Here is a 26,695-nt window from a genome sequence, read left to right on the forward strand (position 1 = left end):
GCTGAACCATCTTTGCAAACCAATACGTGCTCAGCGTGTGCCAGGTTCTGTACATTTTGCCCTTTCCAATTCATCCCATCTGTTTATACCCTTTCCATCTATAGTTGACCATAATTTTCCAAGGTTTCAAATTCACCCTTTTCCTTTCATTTTTTCCTATCTGATGTACATTGTAATGATATTAAGACTTTTTTTTTCTTTAAAGAACTAGCTTAACACAATTTCTTTCCACAGTGTTTGTCCAAACTGGTTGGCTGAGTGTGACCTTTTCTAAGGTATTTGGCAGAAGCCTGTCATTTGTCAAGTTATTTTTCCAATTTCAGTCAGTGTTAGTTTTAAAACTGGTATCAAATGATTTTTGTTACATCTGATCAAAAAACACTCTAGCTGAGCTGACATCCTTTAGTCCAACCCATTAACACTGCAGGAGGCAAACGAAGTAGTACGTGGTGGAAAAACACACAAAAGTCTGGTTTGTGGCCAAAATTCCACCTAGACAGAGCAGTAGGCAGAGGAATACTAGGTCTCTTGAGCCGTATTCCCCAAATCTTGTTAGGAATGATTTTCTTTCCAGAGCAGAAGGTAGACACAAAGCAACAATGCTAAATGTGGGCTTGATGAGATCTGCTGAAGATACAAAGGGACACCACCTCATTCTGCTGCCCTGACATCTCCCATACGCCTTGTGGCCATGGCACATGCAGGGCAAGTTGCTTATTTCTTCCAGCTTTTATTAAACACCAGCTGGTGTGTTGGTTATGGATGCTACTAGAATCAGGAGAGACCAGCTCAAATATCTTCTTATTGTTGCTGCTAAATCCTTACTATTTTGTAAGATTGAGTATGACAGGTCAGAGAGAAGAACAAAGACTTTTATTCATGAAAAACCCTACCAGCCTTCAAAGCAAGTCATATGAGAGATATATGAATACATATTTTTATATCTTGTGGTTAAATTAGAAACAAGATTGAAAATGTTAATGTCCCTCACAAACTCGTTCCATTCTCTCCACATTCTCCTGCTCATTTAAAATGACAAACTGTGTCCTTAATTTGTCCCTCCTCTTACCCCTACTTGTCCTTTGACTCCCCCCTCTTCCCCTTCCTACCATTTCTTGACTTCACATTCACCTACAACCACCAGCTGGATTCTGAGTTGCAATATGCCAAGTCCTGGCATTTGGGGAATCTGGCAATTTGCAGCTAGGAAAAGACCTTCCCTTTCTTGGTTCCCCCAAGCAAACCATAAAGAACAAGCACGGGAGAAAAACATCAACACCACCTAAGACTGCTAAAAACCCTGCTGTTACCCGTCCCAACTGTTCCCAGCTTAAAGCAGAACGATCAGAGTACGCTGACAGAAGCCCGTAACAGGTGCACCTTAAGCAGTCTGGGATTAGTTTTAACATTGAGTTCTGGAAATACCCAGAAGCCATAACTACACAACCGTGCCAGAAATCCCAAGAGACTGAGCTGCCTTCTCAGGATGCACCTGAAATCACCAGCCGTGCTGTAGGCTCTGGCTCAGTTACTTCATCTCCGCCAGCCCGCCTTGGCCTCAGTGCAACAGTAGTAACAACGTGTTCCCTCCTGGGACTTACACTCGCTTATACTTGAGAGGTGAAGAATGTAAGACTGCCCCAAGCGTGCCCCTGCTACTTCAGCAGAGTTTCACAAACCTGCAGAACTGTGGAGAGAGAAAGATCTTGTGGCCGGCAGTCCCAGCACGGGCTGCTCTGCCACCGAGCGCGGCCTGTGAGGACAGGCTTTGCCGCGAAGCTTGGGCTTACAAAGGCAGACACCATGTGGAAAGAGGCTTCCTTCTGGTTCATGGGTCACAACAACGTGCTTCAGAACACAAGCCTAGCACATGTCCCCTGTGCTTCAGCTTGCAGGTATCTCCTCTGCCTGGTTTGGCCCTCACAGGGGGCGTCCTTGGCCTGTGAAGAAAGGCGGGCGCAGGCCCTCGCCAGCCCCTCCAGCTGCTTCAGGCAGTGCTGCAGCAGGGCCGTCACCTTCCAGCCCGTGGCTATGAGGACAAGGGGCGCACACGGACCCGAACAGCAACATTCAACCAAACGGACCCATGCAGAAGACACAAACAGTCCAGTGCTAGCCCAACAAACAGAGCACGAGGCCAGGCTCTAGCTCTCTGAGAAAGCTATGTACAGACAAACTCCATGTCAAGGAAAGAAATATGTCGATTTAATGCAGTAGACACAACTGAGAAAAATTTGTCTGAAGTAAAATTCACTAAGTAAAGACCATTTCCTCTGACTTTTTTAACTAGACCAGAATAAGGTATCTGTTTGAGGCAGAAGTGCTGGCCAATTCAACCAGCTGAACAGGGTGGAGATGGGGGAAGAAAACAAGTAAAAATTGTCTGCTAACGAATGCTTGGGGCCATCAAAACTGGGCACCTATGTTAGAAACCACATTTGCTCACTTGCAGAATTTATGTGTCGAAGTCACACAGGGCAATTTAGTAAAACACAGAGAGCAGCTGTTGTGACTTTGAAAGAAGAAATAACAAGAGGCAAACTTCTAACTGGATGAAACACTCTGGCTACAGGGACAACAGCCTCTAAAGGAGGCAAAGGAACTCAAAGCAGCTACTCAAATTAACAGCCATATAAATGAACTGAATTTCAACCAGACAGTTAGGTACCTCTGAATGCTACCGACTGCTTTATTGGTAGACATAAACAAGTTTACAGCCTCAGAAGACTGCAATCTCCCTTGCCATACAGGAAAGGAAAATCGTTTCTTTTAGAGGAACTTGGAGTTGCTCAACAAAATTAATCTAACACAGGAAAACCCTGCCAACACAGGTGCAACTATAATACACTGCCTGTGCAGCTGGGGAACATGAAAATGGGATTTCCGTGTTCCCATCTCACTCACTAAAGACAGAGCACAAATAATGTAGGTAACACATGCAGCTGAAGAATCTGTAAAAAACAAGCAAGTAGAAAACTTGACAGGACTGCAGAAGTCACAAAGGTCAATCATAAGAAAGTTTGCTAATGTATTAATTAAGGTTTGAGCCCTTCTGAGGAAGCTGCCTTCACTGACAGCTTAGCTGCAGGGCAAGGAAGAATCATCTGGATCTGTATTTTAGAAAACAAAGTTGAGAGGACATTTTACAGACTTTTGACGCAAGCTGTATTCCTGAAGGATAAATATAATGTGTACTGATAACACTGGCTTCTCTGCAATCTCTGTGTTCTCTGTAACTGGTATTTTTAAATACAGATTACATGCACACAATTACTAGCTGCAACCACACGTAACAGAAGGGACATACAACAAATGGCAGAATAGACTCTTTGCTATCAAAACACTACTTGGGTTAGAAGTCAAGACAAGAAGCAGACATACCTTTTTACTATTAACTCATCTGCAGCATTTTAATCAGAGATACATGAGGAAAAAAGGGACATGGGCAGCTATTTGCATCGCTTCCCATTTCTGTGTTTCTAACTGGAAGCAAAAAGACTGCAGGACATGTGAAGATGACGTGTGCCATCACTGCTTGTCAGCTATGCCCTGTGCTCTGCTCTGGGCGCTGAGGCAATACATTCAGCTTCAGAGAAACAGTATTTTTCATGACAGCTTATCTCAAGCTCCACAAATCTGTCTGCATCAAAAGAACAACAGAGGGCAGATTTCATGGGAACTAAAAGAAGTGTCTACACTGAGAAAAACTAACCCAACTGGCAGCACCACAACTTTGTTTAGACTATGGGAAGTTCAGTAAGCCACTGATAAAGACGTAAGGGTCGCACTGCAAGGGTGTGATACAGAAAGGTATGTTTGCCTCAGAAGAGCAGTGCTCCTGTTGTAAAACAACCTGAGTATTTCTAACCCTACCAAATGACCCTCTCACATCTCTTGCCCACACACGAGTGAGTAACTAAATCAACTGACTGATGAACTTCCTGTATCTACAGATACAGCATCACCCCACCCGCCCACTAAGGGAAAAGATATTTACTATTAATGAAAAACAACACTGGCTACCGGCAATGTGGCTATAAAAGACTAAAGTGGAAGAGAAAGGATGAGAGGTTTGATGGAGCTGTGGAGTATCACGGTCCCACAAACCTGGGAGCCTTGGGGGAATAGACTTTTTCTCCTTTCCTACAGATACACGAGTAGCTCTCTATTTAGACTCTCAGCAGGCTAACTTTTCACAAATACTTTCCAGTCAATATAATAGATGGGAATTCACATTCTTATGCTACTTTCTCATGAATTTGTGTTTTATTGCTCCATTTTCAGAAGCCATTGACGCTTTAGTAGTCAATATAATACGGTACTGCACAGCAAACACATGTTTGGAAATGACCTGGAAACACGTAATGGAGACGGTAGAACGAGTAAGACTAAATAGCCTTTCATTTCAACCTGGATACTAGTGCCAGCAAGAAAATACAATGTATTCTCAAAAAAAAAAAAAAAAAAAAAAAAAAAAGCCCATCAAAGCCACAAAAGCAATATTATGTTGGAGCTGTGAGTAACCACCTGACAAAGGAAGTTGTAGGTAGATTAGTGCAGGTCGGTCTAAACATCAATTGCATTCTCCGGCTGGCCTCTGATTCAGGCTGCTACCCTCAATATTGAAAGTGAATACATAGGAACAATGGAAAACATCTTTCCTCCTGGCCATATTGGTGAGGTTTAATTGAAGCAGAAGATGAGAATCACCCTGTGATTTAACATTCTTCCTCTTAGGACAAACTGGTAAGACAGAATTTATTGTACAGTAGTTTTGCAGTGTTGAGATATCATCATCATGTTCTGTTTTCTACAAGTCAAAATGAAGGCCCTGCTTCTGGCTGCTATGTTAAATTGTATTTCAAATAAAAAGCCATCCTAAATTCCTGGCAAAGTACAAGGTTTAGGTCAGTTCTATAAGGAATTTTTGTTAGCTGGAAGAGGGCTTCTACATGAAAGATTAGTAATAACGAATACCAGCCTCTTTAAAAAGTAATGCTTGTTGAATTTATCATCACCTGCAAGACTGGTTATGTTAATAATCCTTCACATTATGCCAAGTAGACTGAAAATAATTAATAGTTCACAAACAACCTTCCCACAGAAGTTTCAGTGCCAATGCTGTTTTTACTGATTAGAATAAATTAAAAATATAATCCCAAATATTCAGGCCTTGAATACAACTTCCTTATACCCAAGAAACTACCATGAAAAACTTATTATAAATCTCTCACAGCATTACCCTGTCAAGGGTGATCAAGTTCCTAGATCAAAGGTCACTGGGGAATTTCAGTCTCACCATTCAGAATTCTTAAAGTCCACTCTGTTCACAAAATGTAAAAGTTAATTCAATGTATGCACACAGAGGTTCCACTGAGCGAGCTCTGCTGAGCTTCCACAAACGCTTAGGATTCAAAGGGTGAGAACCAGCGTTGTGTGATGTCTTCCAAAAATAAAAAATAAAAAAAAATGGACCTTAGCTGATGTGATATTGAGGCGGTACTCATTAAATCCTGAAGGCTCTCCGTCTCACTGGGCAAGCTCTTTCCTCCTCTTGTCTAAAGTAGCTGCGAAACAATGCTCAATTGGTAACATGTCTCCAGCCAGCAATAAGGAATGTCTGCAAGGACACAGGCTTGTGAGAAAGGATGAAGAGGAAGAGAAGGAAATCGAGAATAAAGCAAAAGATGGAAGTGAGGAAGGTCAGAAGGTTGTTTATACATTTACAACATCTCTAAAATAGAGTCACGCCCCAGAGAGATGCAGGTGGCAAACTGATTTCATTAGAAAAACCACAATGGTTCAGAGACAAGGTTCATTTTTCCAAGTATCCTGTTTCCAGCACTGCTCATACCCAGCTGTTGCAGGGGAAGGCTCTCAGACACCCTGCTTGGCTGTATTAAATGGGATTCCCACAGGACAGGCCTGAAAGGTTTTGCTAAAATTCACCACCAAACTAAAGTAACGTTACCCAAGGCAGAAAACAAGATCTGCTATTCAGAGCATGCCAGGCAAGGTCATAAAGTTTAGAACCAGCTCAGGAAATGTTTCCCCAAGAACAGCACTGTGTATGGCATACAACATGCCAACGCAACTCCCAGGTCCTAAAAAATGTTCACATCTGCCTCCACAGCACAGAAAATAAACCTGGGTACTCACTGCTCTGCTAGCCTAGGAACTGGGTACTGGCCTACAAGCAGCACAAGCCCTACCCGGGTGTGACAGGGAGCAGCATTACCACATACACCACGCGGGCTGCTGGAGCAGAGCGCGCAGCTTTGTGCAGGGCTCCTGCTCACGGGGAAGGAAGCACCACACCAGGATGACGTGGCTGTGGGCGCTTCACTCATGGATGCTGTCAAGGCAAGAAGCAGGCAAGATCAACTGCATTTGTTTCTCAGCCCTCCATGAACTTTGGATCTTATGAGCTGCTACCCAGAGCCGCTCAAAATACGCTTCAAGAGGTTTTTCTCCTGACAATTGTGGCGTTAATCAGGAAAAAGTCTGTCCACTAAAGCTCTCACTCTGCCAAGTCTTTTATTTCTAAAAATACCACCAAAAACTACCACAAGATCTACTATCTTCTCTTTATTAATTTCTTTCTGCAGTGGCGCAGGTGGGCCAGGGCCCACTTTGCACCAACCTCCTTGGTCACCACCCAGCCAAAGAGGCTGGTCTGCACTTGAGTCAACACCATCAAGGTCAAAACATTCAAAACTGAACCATACATGTACTACTAGTGTTGAAAAAAGTCACATGCTTTGCTTTAAAATGTTCTGCAAAATAATCCAGTTGGTGATCAGATCTATGCCTCATCACTTCTGGGGCCCTTTGAGATCGCCTCTGCTAAAGATGATCCAGGACACCGGAGGCTCCAACAACAGAAGCCAGACCCTGAAGCTACCAGACTCTTCCCACACTTGGGAATTGCAAGTATTTAGCTGTTGCTTCTCCATTTCTTCCCCTCTCCAGCATCTCAGCTCCAATACCCATCGGCCCTTATTGCCAACAGGGACTGAGCTCACCAGGAAATGTTCTGCATCGCCCTGACCTCTGCATAAAACGTACAACAGCTATTACTGGAACATTGCACGTGAACATTTAGTATAGATTCTGACCTGAGGGCAATGTATAGCCCGTAGGGCCTCAGCAGTTTTCTGAGCTCTCTTACAGGATATGTCTGCAAGAAGCAAACCCAAGTCCACGTATGCGTATGCAGTGAAGGCTCCGCTCTTATCAGACCCCTCCCAGTCCGCTCCTGCTTTTAGCAGGTCACTGCCCCAAGTGACCTCCAGCACGTTGCACTTGCCAATAAAACACAATAGCCTGAAACTGGAAATACCTCGGGTCTAGCGTACAACAGGACACTCGCTGACTGTGCCAGTGCTCCAAGTGAGCAGCTTAATGGGAAGGGAAAAACACGGTGATTAATTACAGCTGGAGAAAACACCTTGGTACAGCAGACAGACAACACTCGCTCTTATTCAGAAACTTGAGGTTACAGTTCAGGACTGCACACGTGGAAAGTATTTAAGGAAAAAAAGCTGAAATGCGGTTTAACTGGCGACCTCTCACCCACAGCCCGAGCAGCTGGCCACAGGCTGGAGGCAGCGGGCGAGAGCCTCAGCCCCGCGTCCCCAGCCCGGGCCGGCAGCTTCCCGGGCAAAGCAGCCTCTGCGCTCACGTCTTGCTGGCGCTCTACAGCTCACTTTGTCTCTGGTTCCTTTCCGATTCTCCACCAGCCACCCTTCCTCCATCCCACCCGTTCTCCTCACACCCCTCCCCCCGAGTCCCACGAGGGGAGAGCCCCAAAACGCCCCCCAGGGACGGGGCCGTCACCTCCCCGGCCGGCTTCCCCGAGCGGGCAGGGGGGCGGCTGCCCCCAGGCTGCCCCCAGGCTGCCCCCAGGCTGTCCCCAGGCATCCCCAGCCCAGCAGCCGGAGGTGCGGCGGAGCTGCCCGCAGCGCACCCTCCCGAGGCTCTCCCCCGGCGCTTCGGGAGGCAGCGCCGAGCCCCCAGGGGCCGCACCGAGCCGGGGCAGCCGCAGCTCGGGGCCGGGGCCGGGGCCGGGGCCGTGGGGAGGGAAGGGGCGAAGGGGCAGAAGCGAAGCGGCCGCGTCCCTACCCGGCTCCGCTGGCGGCGGCTCCCGCAGGCTCGCACCGACAGGGCGGGCACGGCCCGGCCCACCGGGGGCGGCTCGGCTCGGCACGGCTCGGCTCAGCCCTCTTCTCCTCCCACTCCTCCCCCTGCAGGCCCGGCCCGAGCGGCATCTGGAGGCGGCCGGCTCCTCGCAGGGCGAAGCCGGGCACCCGGCACTTGCCCCCCGGGCGTTTCTCACCTCGGCCCCGAGCTGCGCGGCCCCGGGAAGGGCAACAACAGCCCGCGGGGATCGCCACCAGCACAGGGCTTTGTGCTGCTTCCCCCGATGGATTCGTGACCTCTCCTTAACAACTGCCTTCTTAAGGGAAAAATAATATATCCTGCTGGTCTCCTCCAGCAGCGATGAGCCAGCAATCGCTTCTGTGTCTGGAAGTGGTTGCTTAATAATCTAAATACAGACACCCATCCTAACAGCTATATAAATCCAGAGCAGCTGTGATGAAAACCCTACAAGCAGCTGGGAAGGAACAACCAGGCGAAATAATTCTGTTCCAGACTTCATGAAGTGTCTTGCACTTCAGTCTGTCTCAGAGACTTCTGGTGCTTTTGAGTTTATATCCATAGCAAAATTCATGGATTTTGACTGAGGTATCTCTCCAGGACTGACTCTTGGCAGCATTTTTCCAGCAGCTTTTATGGCATCTGTAGGTTAAACCATGCTCTGAAAGCACACTGCTTCCTTTCAACACCCCGGTATGAACCAGAACAATGCACCTATACCAAGGGAGCTCGCGTGCCAAGTTAAAGCCGGAGAACAACCAGCAGTGAAGGTGCTGCTGGCTCTCATTTTCATCCAGATGTTCCTACAGCAGATCCTAATCCAGACATCCCATTTCCACCTACAGGACACGGACAAGACTTCCCTGCTTCTACCCTTCTCCGTCCCTGTGCAGACGGTGCTCTCTTAGTGGGTGCTGTTGGGCAGGCACAGAGCACAGCTGCGGCACCAAAGTGGGGCCTGGAAAGGTGGAAATAAGTACTCAGCTGCTGGGGGACAAGGCTGACTCCCTCCGTTGTGTTTTCTCTTGCCTTTGCTGTGAATAAATCTTTGAATGTCCACTAGCACAGCTGGTCTTTTCAGGCTGCAGGCAGCTCATTTGCCCAGCACACTCAGCTCCTGACCACACGTTTCCTCTTGCCTCATTGTCAGTTATCAGCGCGTTTAGTATTCTTCTGATACAACAATCCTATGCCTCTCCCCCACCAGCTCCAAGCATCCTTTGTATTCTCATCACTATCTATCACTGCCTTCTATTCTTCTTGCTTTTTCTTTTTACTCTCATTAGACACCTTGAGGAGGGCAATTTTCCTGGAAGGCAGCTTACTGAAATTGACCTTGCCTCATTATCTGAGCAAGGCCCCAGGAGCTATTTACATATTTTCCTGATAAGAAATGAGAAAGTCCTGATGATCCTCTGAAATCGACAAGGAATTGCCTTAGTGTTGTTCAGTGTTTCTTGCTTGTCTGCACTTGCCTAATTCTCATCATGTAACAGTACTGAGTACAGTTACAATATTGTTATAACACTGTTTGAAGGAAAAAGCAGTATCATGCTCTTGAATTTAAGCACTGAAGATATGTTGTCAATACCTAGCACTTATAGATTATGTAAATTTGGAAGGAAGAATTTTCATACAGATTTTTAGTTAATTTCTGCCTGTTAGGTTACAGCTGCATCCCATTTTTTAAATATTTTTTTCATGCAACCATTAAGGCAAAAAAAAAAAAATTAAACTACAATTGCTTACATGTATTTTTTTTAAAGATTGATATTTTCTTTGATGAACATCGCTTCAAAGACCTGGAATCCTGCAAGAAAACCTAACACAAACACCCCCTCTCTCTCTCCACATGTTACCACCAGCTTCTGGCAGCAGCACCGAGAGCTCCCCACGGCCAGCACAGGGTGACTGCCCGCACAGGGCTCAGCAGCGCTCGGCTTTCTGCCTTCATAGGGGCAGAGAAGTCAGCAGGAGCAGTAGCCCCCAGGCAGTGGGGAAAGCCAAGACCTAGCTGTGGGCAGAGCAGGGGGTCTGAGCCACACAGCCCTCCCGGCAGCCATGTGTCCTGGGCAGGGAAGCACAGAGCAAGTGGGCCTGTTACTCCCAAACGCTTGCCTTGTGTGAGGGGATCTTTGCCCTTCACAGCTTTGGTCAGCGGTCTGTCCTTGACAGTCCCACTCATCCTGTCCATGGCATTCACCTGGGGCAGGCCCCTCAGATCTTATTGCAAGCAGGTTGAAGGGAGATCTTCGAATTTATGGTTCCTCTAACCACTGAAGTCAAATCCTGCTATGGGCATTTCCTGAATTTGGAAAGGCTCATCTAGATGCTATCTGAACACAAGACTGACTTAAAAGCTCTACGGATACATCATTAAGATGAGAAACACCTACACAGATGATCAGATGGCAAGCTTCCTGCCAAGGAGCAAATTCCACCATCCTGACCCAGATGAGCTGTCCCTAACAAAGTACTTCAAAGACTGTAAAGCAGATGCCTAGAACATACAACTCCACACGTCCTTCTGCAGCTGTACCAAATCTGTCCTCAAGTGTGAAAATCCTTCTGAACTTGGGTTTTGCACAGATGCACTCGTTCATTTCCTGGCAAGCTGCTGATGGAAATGGTGTGAGTTCTGTGCAGTTCTATGTGCAACACTTCATTCAACTAAACATTGCTGAGCTGTTTCCTTATCTGGCTATACCCAACCTGAGCAGTGCTGGAAACAGAATAGAAAACTGCACAGAACAGAGCAGGGGTACCTGAGGTAGTGGGGAGGCATCCTCTGTTACAGATGCAGGATAGCACCCACCCTCAAGGTCTCTCTGTCAGCAAGATTGACAAAAGCATTTCTGGGCGCTGGCACTGCTGGAAGGCAGGTACTCACCTCCTGCCTATGCAAAAAGGAAGGGCTGGCTTAAGGAAGCCCTAGAAGCTGGCCTTAACCCCCAGCATCAACTGTGCCAGCTGCTCCCTCTGAACAGTAGCTGGGGTGCAAGCCACAAGGCTAGGGTAGCGCAGCTGCCCACTTGGGGACCCTGGGAAACAGGCAGCAGGGCCAACAGATGCATGAGGGACACATGGGCTGCGTGGCTCCTAGGCAGGTTGCAAGTACTGAGGAAAGCGATGTTTCGATGCATTAGGTACTGCACAAGCATGTCATAAATAATCACCCCTGTACCACGGACCTCGCAGGCTGAAAGGAAGACTTGCACTCACAGCCCCATCCATTAACAGCCTTGACCTTGACAGGGTCCTGAAAACAGGGCTGCGGAGGAACGAAGCAGCAGAACATTTGCAAGTAGCCGCATTCAAGCGGAAAGACAACCCTCCGGCACGTCCAACCCAGGACAGCCGACTGCTGCACAGTTCTGCCACGCTGCGCAGCCAAGCGCGGTACCTCTGGGAGGGCAGCTCATGCAGGGCTGTCTAGAGCAGCCGCTCACCTCTCCCTGACCCTGCGGCTCAGTCAAGCAGCACGGGGAATTTGAAAACACGCTGTACTTGTGCTGCTGAAAGAGCCAGCCGGCTTACTCACCTGTGAGCTTTCTGTGCGCAGCGCCCAGGCTGTTCCACCATCAGCAGCTTTGTGATGTAAAATGGCACTCATCCTGACAGACCATAACAAGGTGGGATTTTTTCCCCCTGCAAAAACACAAGGACACTTGTGGGGTTTCCTTTAACACAGTCATTGCCTGCAAAGTCACTGTAATGCTTTCTGTATTCCCTGGGACATTTTTCCACTTGTTCATTACAAGATCTAGCAACTGCTACAGAATACCAAGGATTGTAATAATAGCATTACACATTAAGGATGGCTTTAATTACGTGTACAATATCTATGTAAATGCCAGATAGCATCTTCCGCATGAAAGGCAGGGTTGGTTTGTTTGCCTCTTATCCTTGCAGTATGGAATCTTATTGCTTCTTATGATGTAATATTCATTTGGTTAGACTTAATTATGTAGGCTAGTAATTAAATTAACCTTGCTTAAATTAAAGAGAAATACTTTGATACAGTTTTTTTCTATCATGGTGGCTCCTAAAATATCTCCATCAGGACCAGATCCCTATTGTTGAAGGAGCTGTAAAAAAGACACACGGGGAAAACAGGTCCAGGCAACCCCATGTGCCTGATAATGAGAGGAAGGCACTGACGAATGACATGCGCCCAGCAGCTCTGGAAATGAAGTGCAGGCGTCTGTTTAGGTACCCAAAAGCAAAAGTTGTTCTCAATGCGATACCAGTTTGAAAACCTTGGCCTGAGTGTCACGCCCAGCATTACACCATAAACCACTCAGTGCAGCTCTTCCACGTGTTTTGTTTAGCAATTTTAGCCTGGTTGAATAATTCCCCAAATGTTCATAGTGACAATGCTCCCATGAAATCCAAGTCACAGAGAAGTGAGGTAGCTTAGCCAAGGTCATGGCTAACTCTGTGGTTTACCTTTAACTGTTCTGCTGTCATAACTGCACCAAGCAGTCATTAGACTCCTGTTTGAGCACAGGTAAACAGATCAGGCCCTTGCTGAGTCACTGGCACAGTCAGAAGAACTCCAACATCCTGCCATGAATAGCAATGCTTAAGGCACAAGCCAAAAGGGAATGGAAGTCTTCAGCTGCTCCAGAGAAACAGCTTCCACTAATGTAGTCTGGCCAGCCAGGCTTGACTGTGTGGTTTGACTGAGAAAACAAATGTTACCTCCAGATTAAACACCGAAGTCACAGAATAAAACTGTATGATTATGACTACTCCAGAATACCGCACATATAAGGTACAATGTCACAGGCACGCTGGAGAAGCGAAACCAATCCCACAGACTGCCAGGACAAGGGTTCCCAACACAGCTTCAGCTTAGTCCTCCTCTATACACACAGCATGGCACAGCCTTGATTTCTTATTTCCCCTGTGTAAACTGATCAGTGAAGCTTGATCCCAAACTCTCCCTTGTAACTCTCAGGAGGAGGTTGCTCCCAGACTCTCTCCTCCAGATGAGCAACAAGGGAAACATTCAGTGTGGGCCAGGAGAACACAATCCAGCAGGGAGTTACACAAGCGTTTGCTGAGACAGCACTGGAATGTCAGCAAACAGGATCTTTGGGTCTAACCCCAGCTCTGGAGGCAGCAAGCAGCTTAAGTCATCATAAACACCAGGCCCAATCACACCAGCAGGTAGATTTGTTTTGAAAAGCAGACGAACCTCACTGCTTTAAGAGCCACGGTTCTGTTCCCAGCTCCGCATGCAGCCCACTTGCTAGACTATCCGCAAAATAAGTGAATGACCTCAGCCTCCCTACAGGAAGGATAACTGGCTTTTAGAAGTACAGACACCAATGGGAGCAGTGCAGCATGTGGGACTCAGTGGACTTCTGGGCAGTGGAGCATGTGGGATGTCGTGGACTTCTGGGCGTTGGTAAATGGTGTTATGAGGGTATCTCACTTCCCACTTTGTACTCTTTCTGTGGGCTGGCAGAAGACCTGTTAAATATGTCAGAGCCACGTAAAACGCACAGCACATGCAAGCTTTGACCTTGTGGCCCATAAGGCGATGGTCAAGTCTAAGACATAGACCAATCCAAAAGGAAACAATGAAGATCCTACCCAGACCATAGAGGACTGCAGGACTGGTCCCAATTATTTGTTTACTCTGTCATGTTTTAAACCGGAGAAAAAATAAATTACAGTAATAACAATCAAAGCTTTTGAATTCTCTGTGTATAGCAGTTCTCTTATATCTATGCACTGCATGTGCTTGTTGATGCCAATGCCCTGTAACCGAACGCCACTGCCGTCTGTCACACACAAGTCCTCATTATGTTGCATAACAAATTACCTTTGTTGCCCAAGAGAATGGCACAGTGGATTTTGTTGTTGCCTCGCATAAACTTTAGTCCTGAGAATTCCACTTTGCACTGACGCATCGCTTCTGTCTGATGAGTGCTTTATTTCTGTTGTTAAGCAGCAAGCTTCATGATACGCAGGCAGCCACAGATCCTGAAAAACAAGTTTAGAGATACATAAATACAGCACCATCATGTCTGCAAAACAATCGGCCACGTGGATTCTGACTGCTGCCATAATGCTGGGTTTAGAGGCTGCAGCTACACGTCCTGGGAGACAGCTCCTCTGCGTATTCATGGCTATTGTCATCCGATGTTTTCGTTGGCAAGCAAAAAACAGTATCGTAAAGAAACAAAGAAAGTGGCAGAACAGCAAAGTAATTTTAAACCAAAGATTTCATGGCATTTGCATTTTAGTGTTATACTACTGCTTTTTTGTGAATTCAACCAACATTATCTATTGTTTTCAGTGTTTAGCTACGGTTTAACTGAACAGGATTAATTAAATAGCTCATCTATTAAACAACAAAGTGTGAAAAACCTTTACAAATTCATCTACATGATTACAAAATGTTAAACCTCATTAGATGTTTCTTCTGAGTCTTCTTTATTTATGTTCAGTACATATTTCAGAGGGGAAAAAAAAAAAAAAAAAAAAAAAAACATTTATTGCCAGGCTTCAAACAGTGTTCCCTTTCTTAAAACATTTTGGTTGGCAGGTTTTTCTACTGGCCTATGACGAATGCTCTGTATAAGTGGAAAAATAGTGGTGATATCTATGAGCCATATTTTGCTACATCTTATAAGGAGTAATGCTATCTTATTTTCATATGTGCTGGCTGTACACTCTGCTCAGGGCACTACTGGAAACCCACTGATAGCCGTTCCCTACTTTCCCTGGACAAAATCCATGGGGGAGGGAGGGAAACAGTCATTACCTAAGCCAACTTCAGGAAAGTCTGAGCTGGCCTGTTGGGATAACCTTAAATAAGGGTAACAATATCTGGATGCCAGCTGGTTTGAAGACACGTATCGTGATGTATTCTCCTAACCCTTATAGAAACATACATTTCAGTCTCCAGTATACAGTTGTCTCCTATGCACTAAATCATTCAGCAATAGTTGAATCTGCTTTTTCATCAGTGCTCCTATCTGTCCTAATGAACATCATTTCCACTGCTCGCCCCATGTTGTATGTGGCCAAGTAACAGTCATCAAATAAATCATTTGAGACATTGCTGGACAATGGGTGAATAAGTTATGGCTGAGGGATTGGGTTTTGTTTCTATTTATTGGCTGTAGCTAGAAACACTTCAAGCCAAATTTCAATTACAGGACATAAGAAAATCCAGTCTGGGCTTTTTAAGAGAGAGTTGTACTTCAGTAATTTTTTCAGTGTCATTTTCAGACACTGCTGCTCACAGCTAATGATGCTAATACAAAATCTACCTGGGTATTACTGCAGACAATTTAGGAAAGCCTTCATGGGACTGCATAGTTATGATCAAAGATGCCAGGAAGACACGTGGATGCTTAAGGTACAGAACAGTGAAAAAATATCGTTGTAGGAAGCTGAGAGATTTGAACATGCTACAGCTGAGATTACAGGAAGTTGTATGGCTGCTTGTACTGCTTGTGGAAATAATCGGTAGGCAAGCTAAGCGGCACTAGGGAGGGAGGGAGACCACAGCCCTGTCTGCTTCAGCATAAAACACCAGCCCTCAATATGTTGGCTCCTTCCTCTCAGCAAAGATGCTGGTAATGCAGGGCCTGGGAAAATTCCGAGTGAAAGACTGAAACTTTTCAGGTCCTGAAAAGAGGTGAATAAGAGAAGACTCAGTATAAGCATACCCTGGAATAAACGGGATTGATGCAGTAGATGGGAACTCGTCTTCATGTTTGAATGTGAGGCTATGCAAGGAAATGAAAAGAGTGGAAAACTCAAATCTGAGGAAAAGGAAGCGTGTTTTCACACAATAATCTAACGTGAGTCTAGACAGTAGCGTGGGTGGATAGTGACAAGTCCTGGTTATGCTTAATGCATTGTGAAACTGACCTTAAATTTACCATTCCCTGCTGCCAGCTCCAAGCAGTGACAGCAGCACATCCCACCACAGCACCACGCTCCTGGCGCTGCTTCCTCACAGGCACGAGGGCTGGGCTCTGCAGGCCCTGCTCGAGCCCTTCCTTGCCATCTCTGTTTTCCTGAAGTAGAGGCCAAAATCCCGTGGCTCTGTCCCTAACAAATACACTGCCTATTTAAAGACCATCGCTGCGACACAGACCTTCCACTGAACAAGGCCTCGGAAGGCTGTCGTCCTCGGAACTGTGGCCAAGCCATTTGCATTCATTTTCAAGTCATTTTCAATCATTTTCAAGACCTTTTCATTTTTCCAGTGAACCGCATCAGAGTTGATGCTGAAGCATGACGACCTCAGAAACCATCAACCATGGCTCAGGAGCATCGCTGCTCTTCCTAGGAACCAGGGGGTGTTGGCACTCGCTTCACACACCCGGGCACAGCCTTACAGGCGCGGGAGGCATGTGGGGGTGACAAGGCTGGGACAGGCTAGATAGAAAGCGTGTTTGAGGAAAATTTGAGGGCTGCAGCACTGCGCACCCCAAGGCCGGGGATGCCGCTCACCGCCACCCCCCGGCCTCCGCTCCCGGCCCGGCCCCGCCGCCACCCCCGGAGGGCCCGGCAGGATCCCGGCAGGATCCCGGCAGGGTCCCGGCAGCCGCTCGCTGCCCCCTGGCGGCCGCAGCCGGGCCCCGCGGGATGAAGGAGCCAGGGCAGGGCCCGGCCCCGGGCTCGCCGTGCCCTCAGCCCGGGGGGCAGCGCGAAGCCCTCACCCCAACGCCTCAGCGAGCGCGGCCGTCGCCTCCGCAGCGCCCTGCCCTGGTCAGGCACACAGCGCCGGTGGCCGCCAGTTTCAGAGAAAGCTCCCCAGAGGTCCCGTGGCACGGCCACGGTTTCACAAACAGCTTGGGTAACTGAGCACACGAAGCTCTTCTATTCTTTCGCACGGCCGAAGCAGAGGTTTTGACATGGAGTCACTCAGTGAAACGCGCCGGCCTAAACGGCGAAACAACAGCAAAACGTGACAGAAAGCGCGCCCTGCCAGGCCTGGGAGCACAACAGCTTGCCAGAGGAGCCTGCGGCCTCTCAGGCGCAGAGGAGATGGCAGCAGCAGATCCTCCTTCAACAAGTGTCTGACCCCATGAAACCAGCTCAGCACGAATCTACCCAACCATCCCCTAACAAACACCCAAAGCCCACCCTAACAGCCGTGCTAGAGGTGCTTCCAGTACCCTGGCTCCAGGAGCACCCCAGGCGCCTGTGTTTTCACCTACCCGTGCTATGGCCTCTCGTGGCCCCACATGCAGCCCCCCCCGAGCCCTCAGCCCAGGCAGGGAACAGGGCTGGGTGCCAGGGGGAAGGGGACATGTCCCCTGGCAGCCTGGGCAGCAGCTTTGGGCTGGGACAGAAAGCCCCTGAGAGCTATGGGCTTATCTGAAACGCGTGAGCCCAAGTGCCTCCTGGAAGGAGAGAAAGCAAGCCACCCTCACACTGCCTTGCAGCCCTGCTAGCTTTAAGAGCAGCCTTAGCATCCTCTGCTGGATAGAAGAAATACTACCGGCAAAGCACAGGTGAACGAAGAAGCAAAGGAGACCTGGGAAATTACGTTACTCTTAAAAAGAGACAAAACACAACCCAGAGAGCAGCAAAGAAAGGAACCTAGAAGGGAGAACCAACTTTCAAATACACTAATTACGAATAAATATTGAAAAGCCGGGTAAGGCAGAGAGGAGAGTTTTACCATTTTTCTCTGCAGTTTATCTCCACCTGCTAGGACACCCTGACCTTCCCAGCACAAAGCTGCCTGGAAGGAACTCCTGCACCTCACGCGAGGGAATTCCTTTGCCTCCAGACATAACTTGCTTCCTCCTCAGGAGGACGGGGAGGTTAGGTGTTGGACCCACCTCCCATATCGAAAGGCAGCTGCTTCCTCACTACTTTACCAACATACCAGGCCCTGTGGCAGTCTGTGAGGCACATCCACAGCGACAAGGCAGGTCGGAGTCCGGGCTGGGACATCACCACATCAGTTGGGGTCCAGATCAGTAGGATCCATGGCCAAGCACATTTGGGGCTGAGCTGGAGACGAGCACTCACATCATGGGACTCAGGCAGGGACTGAAGGCCCCATAAGGAGCTGAACTGGGTTCCTGGGTCTACAGGCATGGGTGTGGGATGCAGACTCCAGGTAAAGCTGATCAGGCTAATTAGGACCTATTAGTGCCCTCAGGGCCCTGACACTTACAACAGGAGTAGCTTTGCTGACTACAAGCTTGTGGTGATTCCGGAGACCTCACTAATAGGCAAGAAGGGATCTGACAGAAGACAGTTGAGACAGAAGTGTGGGGAGAGACTGTGCTGCTGTGAAGTAAGGTGACTGCAGCAAAGCGGTGCTGCATCACAGCCCCTCCAGGCCTCAGCAGGAAAAGCTTGGCTTGCTTAAAGATAGCTCTTGTAACAGCAACATCTCCCTCCCAAAATGACTAGAGAGAGGTCCCGTCTCTGACACTGACATCCTAGGAGACAAAATTAAGGAACAACATATTTTGAGGGTAACTTGGAGAAAAAATAAAAAAATTAAAAAGCAACTACCGTTATTTCAGTGTTTTACTATGGTATGTGTGATCCCACAGTTAAGCAGGGTTTGGAGAACCAGGCACAAGTTTCTACCATTTCAGTTCCATTTCAGAAATGGTATGTGCTCTGCCTTCCTCCATTAGCAACCCGAAGTTTCAAGACAGCTCACACTTCATTGTGCTGGATTTCCTCAGCCCCCCTGGAAAACATTCAATGTGCACATCACATCTCTCCAGATATGATTCTCGTTCCAAGTCTGCAAGTACAAATATAGCAACATCGTGCTCTCCCCATGCGCAGTTACAAGATGTGCTGAAATGTCAGACGCTAAGCAGTACAAAAAAGCACTTTACCACCTTCTCGTTGATGCATAGTGTAACAGAGAAGGCAGAAACTGCTTTAACTTTTGCTGATGTATTAGAGCCAAATGTCCTTCTTCTTTCATATGGCAGAAGTAGAGCTATTAATGCTGCCTCAGTTTCTACAGAGCTTGCAACAGTGCCCTGGCAAGAACATAACTTGAAAACAATCTCATTTCTGCAGGACTCTGAAGACAGCTCCCTCTGCCCCAGTCGGAGGACTGCAGGAAGGTGAAGCTGGCAGAGAGGAGCAGACATGCAGGTAATCCCCCTCCTGCAGGGAGGAAGCAGGGGAGAGGCTGGAAAGCTTCCTACCACCGCAGCTATTGTCTGCCTGCTTCCTCTGGCTTATGGCTAGGGAAACCATCGGTGACGCAGCTGGTGTGGCCGAACGAGCGCAGCAGCAGTCGCAAGGCTCGGCCAACCTGTCCAGGGTCAATTCTTGACAGTCGGTGGTGCTGAGTCAGTCCAGTAAACCAGTGCAGGGTCACTGCCTGTGGTGGGCACTGCTTCTCACACTTCTAGACACGGCCGGTTGACCATATATCCTTCTGCATGTTTGCATCACCACAAAACCCAACGCAACCCAAGTTTTTGAGATATCAATGTTTTCTTTTCTCCTCCTGGATGGGAAATAGAATATTTTGACATACTGGGAATCTTCAATGTGAAAAATAAATAAATAAATACATACATCAAGTGTTTGTTCTGATAAATTTGCATTTTCTCAGGAAGTGAAGGGCCAGGGAATCACTTTGTTAATGTTTCCCATTCAGCTCAAATAATAAGGATATGACCTTGAAGAAGTCAACTGTGACCCGAACATTTTCTCATAACAGAAGTTATAATCACTACCTTACCGTGGGCCTTAAGCAATGGGACTGAGATGTTGAATACTGTCCAAAGGAGAAAATGTGTGTCTGAAGGGCAGCATCTTCTCCAAAACCAAAACTCAGTGTAAAAGGAGCTTGTCTGGGAGCTCGCATGTCCTCATACTACCTTTAGTTCTGCCCCATAAGTGACATCACCTACCTCCTCTTGGAGGAGCGTTCAGAGAGGGAATATCTGCCGTGGGTTGATGCGGTGTTATCACGGGTTGTTGACACGTGGGCTTTCACAAGGGTGTCTGTACAGCCCCCAAACTGGTCCATTGCTCCCTTCCCTCCAAGGCCATGGGCACAAATCCACTCTGTACGTTGGCCGTGCAGCTACGGCAGCTGTGGAAATCCTCAGACTGAGAAAACTGCAAGGACAAATTTGCTTGGGGTCAAATTTGAACTTCGCTGTGGGATAAGCACCAGGTTAAGCTGAACCACCTCAGAGCATCCTTTAAACAAGCAGACCTCAGTTCTTCTCTGCTGGCAGGAAGCCTCTTGACTTCAGCATATCACTTTACTCAAATACTCTCACATTTGCCTGATGTTGAAATTATAAACTGCCAGAGCAGCTAAATACAGGAACAAAATAAACTAAGTATACGAGAAATAAAAGACTATTTTGTATCTTTTCTGATTTTATTGGTAATATTTCTTTCCTTTTTGTAGAGTTCCTTGCAGAGCAGGAAAAGAAATTCTTGTTGCCAAATCGGTACTTAATCTGATGTTTCTCTTTATATATTTGTCATGTGTTCTTTCTTTCTTTCTTCTTTTTAAGGTTCCTCTGTGAATGCAAGTTCTCCACCCTGTCCTAGCCACAATATAACCCATGTAAGTGGGAACTGACCTCTTCGGTGCTCCAGGAGCGAGTCTCAAGGGATTTTTCTTCAGTATTAGGTCTCCAATACTACAAAAACTAACAAGCGCTGCCATTCAGGTCTTTCATATTCTGAGTACAAAATTTAAACTTCTTGCACCTGTATTTCTGCTGCTGGTCTCCGTGGAGATGTCAGTAACAATTTCCCCCCCGCAAAGGGAAATGCGTGACCTGTGCTGGCTGCAGCGCTTTGTACGTGGCAGCTGCATCCGAGCAGCCCCTTGTGCTGCCTGGCACGCTGTGCCTCCCCCAGCACAACATGCTGCTTACCTGGGTGCTCCAGAGAACGACTTATTTCAGTGGGTTTGGGGCCAGCTCTTCCGCCTGGAGCAGTAGACGAGTGGTGGCCTGAAAATGGAGCACAGCACAGAGAGCCCTCGAGCACTCTTCTCCATCTGGCTGCATTAAGTCCAGCTAACTTCTGCCATCTTCTGAAGGAAGGGAATAAAATTAGGATTCGCAGTTTTATGTGTGCTTTATCGAACCTGAGACATTAAATAAGCTACCACAGCCCCTTTCTCTAGTCACGCTGAGCCAGATGTTGCAGGTATCCCCAAGAAAGCTCAAGCTGTGATGTGTTACACACACTCCTCTTACTCACTTAAGGCTCTAAAACTGAGGATATGACTCATTTCTGCATTATGCAGCCATGACCATAACTCTGTACTTTATTTAGCTGTTTGTCATTTTTCTGCTATTCTCAAAAAGATCACTGAGCTTGCAGACTTTTTTTTTTAACCATTTTGACCCCTTTCTCCAATGGTCTTTTGGTTCAGCCTGACTCTGGAAGAATCTTTTATCTGATTGATTTGTTTTGTTCTGTCTCTATTTCTCTCTCATTTTGTTAAAACATTGGGGTTATTTTAATGCCGTCCCTTTAATTTCCTCAAAAGCTCTAACTTACATTTTTTTAACTATATTTAGTGGTAACAACCCTGACCTCCAGTGGTTTGCTGATGCCTATGAGTAAGGGTGTCTAGGTCATTATAATGCCCAGAGGCAGGTCGAAGCTGAAGACAAGGTAAAGGGATACCCAAGGCTGGATGAGGGAGGAGGGTGCTCTGAAGAGGCCAAGCAACAGCTGGGTGAGAACTATGGACTAGCATGGGTGGGATCTGAGCAGACACTAAAAGCAACACCTCTGGAAAGGAAGAGTACAGTATTTCTTTCTCCCTAGCAAGCCTAAGTTTGCATCGCTAAATTCAATAAGAATTTTACCATTGACTTTCATCTTTGTAAACTATGAGCCATTTTCATCACTAGCTTAATCAGAAATACTATCAAGGTGCACAGGGTATGCAAAGGGCAGATCTGGGGGTTCCTGACAAGACCTTCAGTATTGCAGCCTAATGGAAAGAAGCGCTCAATGCAGCAGTGGTGCATTTTCCTCAAATAAAATAAAAATCTCCTTCACGGGAGAGCTGTGCTTTCCCGTGGATAGTGAACTCACTTCCTTCTGCTTTGTTTATAGCTGCATGGGAGGTTTTTCCTCTTCCATTCCCTTTTCCAAGAGCAACGAGACAATAAGGCATTGTTAAATATTAAACATCCAGGTTTCTGTTTCTTTTCTTACAAAATAACAGAACTGTTAGAATTATGAAAAATGAGTTGAAAGATGGGCGAAAATGGTAAAATTCCACTCAGATTTTTATGTAAAAGAACAGAAAAGACATTCAGAAACAGTCCAAAAAATTGTTGGAAGCTCCCCCCCCCCCCAAAAAAAAAATATATATATATATATAATTTATATAATTTTTAACAAATCTGTAAGTCAGACCTTTGCTAGAAAACCTTGTACCTCAGTAAAAGTGATTTGAACAAGTCAGCTGTAACTGGGCACATGACCTAAGCATGCAGGTCACTAACAAAAAGCAGAGATGCCATTTCCAGCAGCACCAGGGAATAAAGTTTCCATCACCAAGCATGCTGATCCCTTGGACTCCTCGGAAGGGTGCCCTCCCTGGAGGGACAAGGGACCTGTGCAACCAGAGAAGGATCTGAAGTTGCCTTTGGAGAAGAGGAAGCTCTCCACAGTTTATGAAAGAAAACTGAAGGAGTCTGAGCACCCTCACACCCTGGGCAGAGCCTCTAAAGCAAGGCAAAATGGAGCTGGAATGACTGACAGAGAACTGGGAACAAGTGCAAGCCTGGGAGCCAGCTGGAGGGGAGTGCTCAGCCAGGTAGACATCCAGCAACAAATCATTGGATGTGCAAGAGAAGGGGATTTTCTGCTATCCACAACACACTGTCTGTGGAGAGATGGCTGATGCCAAATATTTTTGTTATTTGTGTTAGCAGCAATCTGGCAAATAGCCTTAAACCCCACAGCTCCCGTCTGTGTGCATGCATACAGACTGCTGTTGTACTGCAGAAAGCGCAACCAAAGTTTGATGACATCGAGGTCAATGGATGTGATAGCTCGACCTGAAGCAAGGGACCGCATTCAGGGCCCCCTGGGCAGCTCTGAAACAAATCTTGTGATTGGCTAGGAAAACAGAAAACGTCTATTTGGTCTGCTGAGAAGAGCCAGCCCCGTGTGCGGGTGGGTGGGCAGCAGGGAGTGCCAGCAGGCACCAGGAGCTCCTGAGGATGCTCAGCTCTCCTAGGGACATGGGCATCACACCAACCTGACGGAGGCAGAAGCCCCATCTGTTGTTCCCAGCTCCCTGGGCCAGCCTTCCTGAAGCTAGGTGGATGATTGTGTCAAATCCATTTTGGCACCTGTTACTCTTCAGACAACCACAGACCACAGCTTCCTGGGCACAAGTATAAAGACTCCTAGGCAAAGGTATGCAACCCATGGGCTCAGCAGCCTCCAAGCCAAAGATGGGAGATGGTGTTAAAATAACAAAGGGCCTGTTTTAGAGGAGGCAGAGGCAGATTCTGATCAGTATTTACTGCTGTTAAACTATCAGACAGCATTGCCTTAGATTAAACTATAACTCAGTGACTTTTTCGTAAAAACAAAACAAAACAACAACTTTGAAAACGAATGGCAATGTTACCAGCAGGTTACAGGCAGAGAGATGGAATAAAAATACCCGACTGATTCAACAGTCAAACATTTGACAAGAGTGGGAACAGCCAGTGTGTGATGAAAATATTGCCACGAATATCAGCGTCAGGAAGCAGCAATGGCCAGCACTCGGCAGGCAGCCCTGAGGTCGGAGGGGCTGACGGGGAGGTGAGCAGCGGCCTCCAGAGCTGCGAAAGCGGGACAGAAACCAGCGGCGAGGCGAGGTGAGGCAGAAAACCCCGGCTCACGGCGCAGCACGCGGGAAGGAGGCAGTGCTGCCGGACACAGGGTGGGGAAAACTGCTTCCAGGGGACTGTGCAGGATCCTCAGAGAAACTGCAATGAATATGTGGTTTCATTTACATAACTGCATGTGTATAAATACATAACCACCAAAAGACCCCCCCCCACATACTTTTCATATGTAAGTAGTTGCCTTTAGGTGTGCTCTAGCCCTTCGTACACCTAAAGTGCAAGCTGCCAGGTTACACAACAAAATAACATTATTTTTCTCACTACTCTCCCTCTTTCCAATCTCATATCCTTTCTTCGTTTTTTCCTTTTATTTTTTTTCACTTCTTTCCTTCAACACCTCCTATGCCTGGCTCTCCCTACCCCCTCGATTAGCATTTCATCCCTCCACTCACTCCTGCTTCTTTCCTGCTGCTTGTGCTCCTCTCCCTCGTTCCCAGTCACTCATTTCTTTCATACCGAATTAACTCTAACCCCAGTCTATGCCTCCTGACAATCTCTGTTTTTAATTGTTGCACTAAACTGAGCTGGACATTTCAGAGAGACGTGTACATTTAAGCAGAGGACCTTTTCAAAGTCTTCGTAATTCAACTTGATTCCATGTACTTGATACAAGAGCCATATGTTCGGGGCGATCACGTATTGTTTCGCACATGTGAATACTTAGAGAACAGACGTGTCCTCGGGTATCGGTTGCTTGTGCTTTCTGAGCTGTCAATTAATTTTGTGCCATGTAATATCTCTGATACTTTGAAAGGTGCAGATTTTCTCCGTTCTTCTCAAAATGCCCTGCAAATTGAATGACTGAGGGCTCACAGGACTCAGGAGCGTTGCCTGGCCCTTCACAGGTGAGAAGGAAGCACTCGCAGGCAGCTCCCCATCGAGACCCTCAGGGTGGCAGGGCTGGAGCAGCAGCGAGCCCAGAGCCATGCTAACAGCTCCGCACAGACACCACCAGCATTTCTAAGCCTTATTGATTCCTCCCAACAAACCCACATGAAAATAAATCTGAAAATAAATCAATAAATCTGTTGCCTTCTCAGGGCAGACCCAATAATTCTTACTCAGACACAACTTTTCTGCCTCACACCCTGGCACAAAGTCTGTAAAGAAGGGAAGGAAAGAGGGAGAAAATCGTAATGGATTGTGGAAGAGGCACGTCAGAACTGACATTTCCTTTTCAGCCGTTAAAGCATAAACCAAATGTTAAAAGCCTGCCCTAGGTGCGGGTGTCCCTCGCACATCTTTGTATCAAATGTGTGCATCTCCAGGGAGAAGTGGACAGAGACTAGCGCTGATCTAAGTGGAGGGGAAAAGTTCTCACACTGATTCAATTAGGGGAGTATATGTTGTAATATAGCTTCAAGGGATAACTGAAACTTTTGGAGAGTGCTTCTTTTTTCCCCTCTCCCTTTTTCTTTCCTTTGGCTGCTGCCACATGGAGCTCATTTCACATTTCAGCTACAATGTAAGTGATACAGAAAAACACTTCTCACATTGTGTCAGATCCACTGGTGCCGAATCCACAGGCACCCTCCTCCGAGTAGTCTGAGAACACGGCCACGCACAGAGCTTCATCTCTTCTGTCCCACTCCTGCCCCACCTGGCTTTCAAGTAGGTGAGCCTCCTCCCTGACTGCTAGCTGGAACACAGCAAGGGGTGCCCATAAAATGATCCATTTCTTTCAGCTCTCTGGGGAAAAAAAGGACAAAAGTGAACTCATGACAGTTGTGCTCTGCAGCATGGTGACATGAAGCACAACATAACAAAAAAAGTACTATTAAAAAAGAAGTACTATTAAGCAAATGTGCCAATAGTGGTAGGAACCCACACCTCACACAATGAAGCTGAGCTGACTTTGTTGGTTCTGCACCAATATGTGCCAGTGAAGACACAGAGCTGCAGTCCTGGCAAGTTCTTCATGAGCGAGGCTCTCCTTCATCTGGGGTGGGCAACAGCCTGAAACCACTACAGAAATATTTCACTGGCGACTCTCAGAACCTGGGGCTACTTCACACGCTGTGTTATTGCAGCAACACCCCAGTCTTGCTCGCACTGTAAACAAATACAACAGTAGCTATAAAGATAAACCGCAACAAAATTTCCCACTCCTGGAATTCCCAATGTGATGAGAACCTTCACTCAGGAGCATCCAGCTCCCACTCCCTGCTTCAACTTGTGGGTGTTCCACAATTCGGCTCTGCTCTCCTCTTTATTCACCACTCAGGAGATAAAAAAAAAAAGGAAAAACAACTGTGGAAAACCTAGGCATGTCTGCTTGCTCACCATATGATGTTCCCCTCACTGAGGCCTGCCTGTTGCAAAATAACACGCTGCAACGTGGTCCTCAGGTGGCAGCACAGAAAGGGACGGTGGCCCCATGAAGCTGCCAAGTCTGGGCAGTCGAAGTCTCAGAGGATTCAGCTGCTGCCCGTGCCTCTGTGCTGGCAGTGGAGGTGCCACCACCACGGCTCGTCCTGCGGCAGGGACACCAGTGGAGGCACAAGGAGCAGCAGCACCCCTGTGCTCTCCCTCTGCCAGGCGTGTGCTAGAGAGGTAGGCTCATCCTGGAACCCACCCCATGGGGCTTTCTGTAGCAAACTGCTTCTTCAAATACTTGATGCATACACAGCTCCTTTTCAACCCGAAGGTGACAG

General features: G+C 47.2%; 1 protein-coding gene and 1 long non-coding RNA gene across 4 annotated transcripts in view; both read right to left on the reverse strand.

Moving 5' to 3' along the window:
* The window catches only part of PIK3CB (phosphatidylinositol-4,5-bisphosphate 3-kinase catalytic subunit beta), a 104,778-nt gene extending 86,478 nt beyond the window's left edge, over positions 1-18,300 (reverse strand). For 2 of the 3 annotated variants that reach the window (XM_013107801.5, XM_072042519.1), the window contains exons 1-3: positions 18,035-18,300; positions 13,997-14,157; positions 11,702-11,808 (exon numbers count right to left, since the gene is read on the reverse strand). The gene's annotated coding sequence lies outside the window, so the exon portion shown is untranslated. Of the gene's footprint in view, positions 1-8,124; positions 8,270-11,701; positions 11,809-13,996; positions 14,158-18,034 lie in introns of those variants that run through there. The other variant, XM_027463985.3, reaches the window with a different exon arrangement.
* Positions 18,301-22,496: 4,196 nt separating this feature from the next.
* On the reverse strand, positions 22,497-26,695 carry LOC106019813 (uncharacterized). Its single transcript, XR_003499036.3, has 3 exons — positions 26,325-26,695; positions 25,535-25,730; positions 22,497-24,122 (listed from the first exon to the last, which is right to left on the reverse strand). It is a non-coding gene; the product is annotated as an uncharacterized lncRNA (long non-coding RNA).

This window comes from Anas platyrhynchos, chromosome 9, assembly GCF_047663525.1.
Source record: "Anas platyrhynchos isolate ZD024472 breed Pekin duck chromosome 9, IASCAAS_PekinDuck_T2T, whole genome shotgun sequence".
NCBI classification, from domain to species: domain Eukaryota; kingdom Metazoa; phylum Chordata; class Aves; order Anseriformes; family Anatidae; genus Anas; species Anas platyrhynchos.